Raw genomic sequence first — 8,577 nt, forward strand, 5'->3', positions numbered from 1 at the left:
ATGGCCGGTCCCAAGCCCGGCTGCGAAAAGAGGAGGGTTGGGTGCTGGGACAAGCAAACCTGCCCTGTAAAAACTATTTGCTACTGCGGCCAGGAACGTCAGTGAAAAAGCCACTGAGGATTCGTTAACATCTCAGCCAAAAAGGCCTAAGAATGACCGCACCAAGCATTACATGCAGTGCCATATTTGGGTGTGTCTAAAGACTTTGTGAAGCCTTGACTACTCTTTTTCTCCTACAATGGGACCTGGATCTTGTTTGGTTGCCACTATATTTCAAGTCGTTACGGTGACTAATTTGGGAAAAGTATTGAATTTTTTTAACTCTGCCATGGCCGGTCCCAAGCCCGGCTGTGAAAAGAGGAGGGTTGGGTGCTGGGACAAGCAAACCTGCCCTGTAAAAACCATTTGCTACTGCGGCCAGGAACGTCAGTGAAAAAGCCACTGAGGATTCGTTAACATCTCAGCCAAAAAGGCCTAAGAATGACCGCACCAAGCATTACATGCAGTGTTATATTTGGGTGTGTCTAAAGACTTTGTGAAGCCTTGACTACTCTGTTTCTCCTACAATGGGACCCGGATCTTGTTTAGTTGCCACTATATTTCAAGTCGTTACGGTGACTAATTTGGGAAAAGTGTTGAATTTTTTTAACTCTGCCATGGCCGGTCCCAAGCCCGGCTGCGAAAAGAGGAGGGTTGGGTGCTGGGACAAGCAAACCTGCCCTGTAAAAACTATTTGCTACTGCGGCCAGGAACGTCAGTGAAAAAGCCACTGAGGATTCGTTAACATCTCAGCCAAAAAGGCCTAAGAATGACTGCACCAAGCATTACATGTAGTGCCATATTTGGGTGTGTCTAAAGACTTTGTGAAGCCTTGACTACTCTGTTTCTCCTACAATGGGACCTTGATCTTGTTTGGTTGCCACTATATTTCAAGTCGTTACGGTGACTAATTTGGGAAGTGTTGAATTTTTTTAACTCTGCCATGGCCGGTCCCAAGCCCGGCTGCGAAAAGAGGAGGGTTGGGTGCTGGGACAAGCAAACCTGCCCTGTAAAAACTATTTGCTACTGCGGCCAGGAACGTCAGTGAAAAAGCCACTGAGGATTCGTTAACATCTCAGCCAAAAAGGCCTAAGAATGACCGCACCAAGCATTACATGCAGTGCCATATTTGGGTGTGTCTAAAGACTTTGTGAAGCCTTGACTACTCTGTTTCTCCTACAATGGGACCTGGATCTTGTTTAGTTGCCACTATATTTCAAGTCGTTATGGTGACTAATTTGGGAAAAGTGTTGAATTTTTTTAACTCTGCCATGGCCGGTCCCAAGCCCGGCTGCGAAAAGAGGAGGGTTGGGTGCTGGGACAAGCAAACCTGCCCTGTAAAAACTATTTGCTACTGCGGCCAGGAACGTCAGTGAAAAAGCCACTGAGGATTCGTTAACATCTCAGCCAAAAAGGCCTAAGAATGACCGCACCAAGCATTACATGCAGTGCCATATTTGGGTGTGTCTAAAGACTTTGTGAAGCCTTGACTACTCTGTTTCTCCTACAATGGGACCTGGATCTTGTTTAGTTGCCACTATATTTCAAGTCGTTACGGTGACTAATTTGGGAAAAGTGTTGAATTTTTTTAACTCTGCCATGGCCGGTCCCAAGCCCGGCTGCGAAAAGAGGAGGGTTGTGTGCTGGGACAAGCAAACCTGCCCTGTAAAAACTATTTGCTACTGCGGCCAGGAATGTCAGTGAAAAAGCCACTGAGGATTCGTTAACATGTCAGCCAAAAAGGCCTAAGAATGACCGCACCAAGCATTACATGCAGTGCCATATTTGGGTGTGTCTAAAGACTTTGTGAAGCCTTGACTACTCTGTTTCTCCTACAATGGGACCTGTATCTTGTTTAGTTGCCACTATATTTCAAGTCGTTACGGTGAGTAATTTGGGAAAAGTGTTGAATTTTTTTAACTCTGCCATGGCCGGTCCCAAGCCCGGCTGCGAAAAGAGGAGGGTTGGGTGCTGGGACAAGCAAACCTGCCCTGTAAAAACTATTTGCTACTGCGGCCAGGAACGTCAGTGAAAAAGCCACTGAGGATTCGTTAACATCTCAGCCAAAAAGGCCTAAGAATGACCGCACCAAGCATTACATGCAGTGCCATATTTGGGTGTGTCTAAAGACTTTGTGAAGCCTTGACTACTCTGTTTCTCCTACAATGGGACCTGGATCTTGTTTAGTTGCCACTATATTTCAAGTCGTTATGGTGACTAATTTGGGAAAAGTGTTGAATTTTTTTAACTCTGCCATGGTCGGTCCCAAGCCCGGATGCGAAAAGAGGAGGGTTGGGTGCTGGCACAAGCAAACCTGCCCTGTAAAAACTATGTGCTACTGCGGCCAGGAACGTCAGTGAAAAAGCCACTGAGGATTCGTTAACATCTCAGCCAAAAAGGCCTAAGAATGACCGCACCAAGCATTACATGCAGTGCCATATTTGGGTGTGTCTAAAGACTTTGTGAAGCCTTGACTACTCTGTTTCTCCTACAATGGGACCTGGATCTTGTTTGGTTGCCACTATATTTTAAGTCGTTACGGTGACTAATTTGGGAAAAGTGTTGAATTTTTTTAACTCTGCCATGGCCGGTCCCAAGCCCGGCTGCGAAAAGAGGAGGGTTGGGTGCTGGGACAAGCAAACCTGCCCTGTAAAAACTATTTGCTACTGCGGCCAGGAACGTCAGTGAAAAAGCCACTGAGGATTCGTTAACATCTCAGCCAAAAAGGCCTAAGAATGACCGCACCAAGCATTACATGCAGTGCCATATTTGGGTGTGTCTAAAGACTTTGTGAAGCCTTGACTACTCTTTTTCTCCTACAATGGGACCTGGATCTTGTTTGGTTGCCACTATATTTCAAGTCGTTACGGTGACTAATTTGGGAAAAGTATTGAATTTTTTTAACTCTGCCATGGCCGGTCCCAAGCCCGGCTGTGAAAAGAGGAGGGTTGGGTGCTGGGACAAGCAAACCTGCCCTGTAAAAACCATTTGCTACTGCGGCCAGGAACGTCAGTGAAAAAGCCACTGAGGATTCGTTAACATGTCAGCCAAAAAGGCCTAAGAATGACCGCACCAAGCATTACATGCAGTGCCATATTTGGGTGTGTCTAAAGACTTTGTGAAGCCTTGACTACTCTGTTTCTCCTACAATGGGACCTGGATCTTGTTTGGTTGCCACTATATTTCAAGTCGTTACGGTGACTAATTTGGGAAGTGTTGAATTTTTTTAACTCTGCCATGGCCGGTCCCAAGCCCGGCTGCGAAAAGAGGAGGGTTGGGTGCTGGGACAAGCAAACCTGCCCTGTAAAAACTATTTGCTACTGCGGCCAGGAACGTCAGTGAAAAAGCCACTGAGGATTCGTTAACATCTCAGCCAAAAAGGCCTAAGAATGACCGCACCAAGCATTACATGCAGTGCCATATTTGGGTGTGTCTAAAGACTTTGTGAAGCCTTGACTACTCTGTTTCTCCTACAATGGGACCTGGATCTTGTTTAGTTGCCACTATATTTAAAGTCGTTACGGTGACTAATTTGGGAAAAGTGTTGAATTTTTTTAACTCTGCCATGGCCGGTCCCAAGCCCGGCTGCGAAAAGAGGAGGGTTGGGTGCTGGGACATGCAAACCTGCCCTGTAAAAACTATTTGCTACTGCGGCCAGGAACGTCAGTGAAAAAGCCACTGAGGATTCGTTAACATGTCAGCCAAAAAGGCCTAAGAATGACCGCACCAAGCATTACATGCAGTGCCATATTTGGGTGTGTCTAAAGACTTTGTGAAGCCTTGACTACTCTGTTTCTCCTACAATGGGACCTGGATCTTGTTTAGTTGCCACTATATTTCAAGTCGTTACGGTGACTAATTTGGGAAAAGTGTTGAATTTTTTTAACTCTGCCATGGCCGGTCCCAAGCCCGGCTGCGAAAAGAGGAGGGTTGGGTGCTGGGACAAGCAAACCTGCCCTGTAAAAACTATTTGCTACTGTGGCCAGGAACGTCAGTGAAAAAGCCACTGAGGATTCGTTAACATCTCAGCCAAAAAGGCCTAAGAATGACCGCACCCAGCATTACATGCAGTGCCATATTTGGGTGTGTCTAAAGACTTTGTGAAGCCTTGACTACTCTGTTTCTCCTACAATGGGACCTGGATCTTGTTTAGTTGCCACTATATTTCAAGTCGTTATGGTGACTAATTTGTGAAAAGTGTTGAATTTTTTTAACTCTGCCATGGCCGGTCCCAAGCCCGGATGCGAAAAGAGGAGGGTTGGGTGCTGGGACAAGCAAACCTGCCCTGTAAAAACTATGTGCTACTGCGGCCAGGAACGTCAGTGAAAAAGCCACTGAGGATTCGTTAACATCTCAGCCAAAAAGGCCTAAGAATGACCGCACCAAGCATTACATGCAGTGCCATATTTGGGTGTGTCTAAAGACTTTGTGAAGCCTTGACTACTCTGTTTCTCCTACAATGGGACCTGGATCTTGTTTAGTTGCCACTATATTTCAAGTCGTTACGGTGACTAATTTGGGAAAAGTGTTGAATTTTTTTAACTCTGCCATGGCCGGTCCCAAGCCCGGCTGTGAAAAGAGGAGGGTTGGGTGCTGGGACAAGCAAACCTGCCCTGTAAAAACTATTTGCTACTGCGGCCAGGAACGTCAGTGAAAAAGCCACTGAGGATTCATTAACATGTCAGCCAAAAAGGCCTAAGAATGACCGCACCAAGCATTACATGCAGTGCCATATTTGGGTGTGTCTAAAGACTTTGTGAAGCCTTGACTACTCTGTTTCTCCTACAATGGGACCTGGATCTTGTTTAGTTGCCACTATATTTCAAGTCGTTACGGTGACTAATTTGGGAAAAGTGTTGAATTTTTTTAACTCTGCCATGGCCGGTCCCAAGCCCGGCTGCGAAAAGAGGAGGGTTGGGTGCTGGGACAAGCAAACCTGCCCTGTAAAAACTATTTGCTACTGCGGCCAGGAACGTCAGTGAAAAAGCCACTGAGGATTCGTTAACATCTCAGCCAAAAAGGCCTAAGAATGACCGCACCAAGCATTACATGCAGTGCCATATTTGGGTGTGTCTAAAGACTTTGTGAAGCCTTGACTACTCTGTTTCTCCTACAATGGGACCTGGATCTTGTTTAGTTGCCACTATATTTCAAGTCGTTACGGTGACTAATTTGGGAAAAGTGTTGAATTTTTTTAACTCTGCCATGGCCGGTCCCAAGCCCGGCTGCGAAAAGAGGAGGGTTGTGTGCTGGGACAAGCAAACCTGCCCTGTAAAAACTATTTGCTACTGCGGCCAGGAACGTCAGTGAAAAAGCCACTGAGGATTCGTTAACATGTCAGCCAAAAAGGCCTAAGAATGACCGCACCAAGCATTACATGCAGTGCCATATTTGGGTGTGTCTAAAGACTTTGTGAAGCCTTGACTACTCTGTTTCTCCTACAATGGGACCTGGATCTTGTTTAGTTGCCACTATATTTCAAGTCGTTACGGTGACTAATTTGGGAAAAGTGTTGAATTTTTTTAACTCTGCCATGGCCGGTCCCAAGCCCGGCTGCGAAAAGAGGAGGGTTGGGTGCTGGGACAAGCAAACCTGCCCTGTAAAAACTTTTTGCTACTGCGGCCAGGAACGTCAGTGAAAAAGCCACTGAGGATTCGTTAACATGTCAGCCAAAAAGGCCTAAGAATGACCGCAGCAAGCATTACATGCAGTGCCATATTTGGGTGTGTCTAAAGACTTTGTGAAGCCTTGACTACTCTGTTTCTCCTACAATGGGACCTGGATCTTGTTTAGTTGCCACTATATTTCAAGTCGTTACGGTGACTAATTTGGGAAAAGTGTTGAATTTTTTTAACTCTGCCATGGCCGGTCCCAAGCCCGGCTGCGAAAAGAGGAGGGTTGGGTGCTGGGACAAGCAAACCTGCCCTGTAAAAACTTTTTGCTACTGCGGCCAGGAACGTCAGTGAAAAAGCCACTGAGGATTCGTTAACATGTCAGCCAAAAAGGCCTAAGAATGACCGCACCAAGCATTACATGCAGTGCCATATTTGGGTGTGTCTAAAGACTTTGTGAAGCCTTGACTACTCTGTTTCTCCTACAATGGGACCTGGATCTTGTTTAGTTGCCACTATATTTCAAGTCGTTACGGTGACTAATTTGGGAAAAGTGTTGAATTTTTTTAACTCTGCCATGGCCGGTCCCAAGCCCGGCTGCGAAAAGAGGAGGGTTGGGTGCTGGGACAAGCAAACCTGCCCTGTAAAAACTATTTGCTACTGCGGCCAGGAACGTCAGTGAAAAAGCCACTGAGGATTCGTTAACATCTCAGCCAAAAAGGCCTAAGAATGACCGCACCAAGCATTACATGCAGTGCCATATTTGGGTGTGTCTAAAGACTTTGTGAAGCCTTGACTACTCTGTTTCTCCTACAATGGGACCTGGATCTTGTTTAGTTGCCACTATATTTCAAGTTGTTACGGTGACTAATTTGGGAAAAGTGTTGAATTTTTTTAACTCTGCCATGGCCGGTCCCAAGCCCGGCTGCGAAAAGAGGAGGGTTGTGTGCTGGGACAAGCAAACCTGCCCTGTAAAAACTATTTGCTACTGCGGCCAGGAACGTCAGTGAAAAAGCCACTGAGGATTCGTTAACATCTCAGCCAAAAAGGCCTAAGAATGACCGCACCAAGCATTACATGTAGTGCCATATTTGGGTGTGTCTAAAGACTTTGTGAAGCCTTGACTACTCTGTTTCTCCTACAATGGGACCTGGATCTTGTTTGGTTGCCACTATATTTCAAGTCGTTACGGTGACTAATTTGGGAAAAGTGTTGAATTTTTTTAACTCTGCCATGGCCGGTCCCAAGCCCGGCTGCGAAAAGAGGAGGGTTGGGTGCTGGGACAAGCAAACCTGCCCTGTAAAAACTATTTGCTACTGCGGCCAGGAACGTCAGTGAAAAAGCTACTGAGGATTCGTTAACATCTCAGCCAAAAAGGCCTAAGAATGACTGCACCAAGCATTACATGCAGTGCCATATTTGGGTGTGTCTAAAGACTTTGTGAAGCCTTGACTACTCTGTTTCTCCTACAATGGGACCTGGATCTTGTTTAGTTGCCACTATATTTCAAGTCGTTACGGTGACTAATTTGGGAAAAGTGTTGAATTTTTTTAACTCTGCCATGGCCGGTCCCAAGCCCGGCTGCGAAAAGAGGAGGGTTGGGTGCTGGGACAAGCAAACCTGTCCTGTAAAAACTATTTGCTACTGCGGCCAGGAACGTCAGTGAAAAAGCCACTGAGGATTCGTTAACATCTCAGCCAAAAAGGCCTAAGAATGACCGCACCAAGCATTACATGCAGTGCCATATTTGGGTGTGTCTAAAGACTTTGTGAAGCCTTGACTACTCTGTTTCTCCTACAATGGGACCTGGATCTTGTTTAGTTGCCACTATATTTCAAGTCGTTACGGTGACTAATTTGGGAAAAGTGTTGAATTTTTTTAACTCTGCCATGGCCGGTCCCAAGCCCGGCTGCGAAAAGAGGAGGGTTGGGTGCTGGGACAAGCAAACCTGCCCTGTAAAAACTATTTGCTACTGCGGCCAGGAACGTCAGTGAAAAAGCCACTGAGGATTCGTTAACATCTCAGCCAAAAAGGCCTAAGAATGACTGCACCAAGCATTACATGTAGTGCCATATTTGGGTGTGTCTAAAGACTTTGTGAAGCCTTGACTACTCTGTTTCTCCTACAATGGGACCTGGATCTTGTTTGGTTGCCACTATATTTCAAGTCGTTACGGTGACTAATTTGGGAAAAGTGTTGAATTTTTTTAACTCTGCCATGGCCGGTCCCAAGCCTGGCTGCGAAAAGAGGAGGGTTGGGTGCTGTGACAAGCAAACCTGCCCTGTAAAAACTATTTGCTACTGCGGCCAGGAACGTCAGTGAAAAAGCCACTGAGGATTCGTTAACATCTCAGCCAAAAAGGCCTAAGAATGACCGCACCAAGCATTACATGCAGTGCCATATTTGGGTGTGTCTAAAGACTTTGTGAAGCCTTGACTACTCTGTTTCTCCTACAATGGGACCTGGATCTTGTTTAGTTGCCACTATATTTCAAATCGTTACGGTGACTAATTTGGGAAAAGTGTTGAATTTTTTTAACTCTGCCATGGCCGGTCCCAAGCCCGGCTGCGAAAAGAGGAGGGTTGTGTGCTAGGACAAGCAAACCTGCCCTGTAAAAACTATTTGCTACTGCGGCCAGGAACGTCAGTGAAAAAGCCACTGAGGATTCGTTAACATGTCAGCCAAAAGGGCCTAAGAATGACCGCACCAAGCATTACATGCAGTGCCATATTTGGGTGTGTCTAAAGACTTTGTGAAGCCTTGACTACTCTGTTTCTCCTACAATGGGACCTGGATCTTGTTTAGTTGCCACTATATTTCAAGTCGTTACGGTGACTAATTTGGGAAAAGTGTTGAATTTTTTTAACTCTGCCATGGCCGGTCCCAAGCCCGGCTGCGAAAAGAGGAGGGTTGGGTGCTGGGACAA

This window comes from Aquarana catesbeiana, linkage group LG05 (assembly GCF_042186555.1).
Source record: "Aquarana catesbeiana isolate 2022-GZ linkage group LG05, ASM4218655v1, whole genome shotgun sequence".
Taxonomy (NCBI): Eukaryota; Metazoa; Chordata; class Amphibia; order Anura; family Ranidae; genus Aquarana; species Aquarana catesbeiana.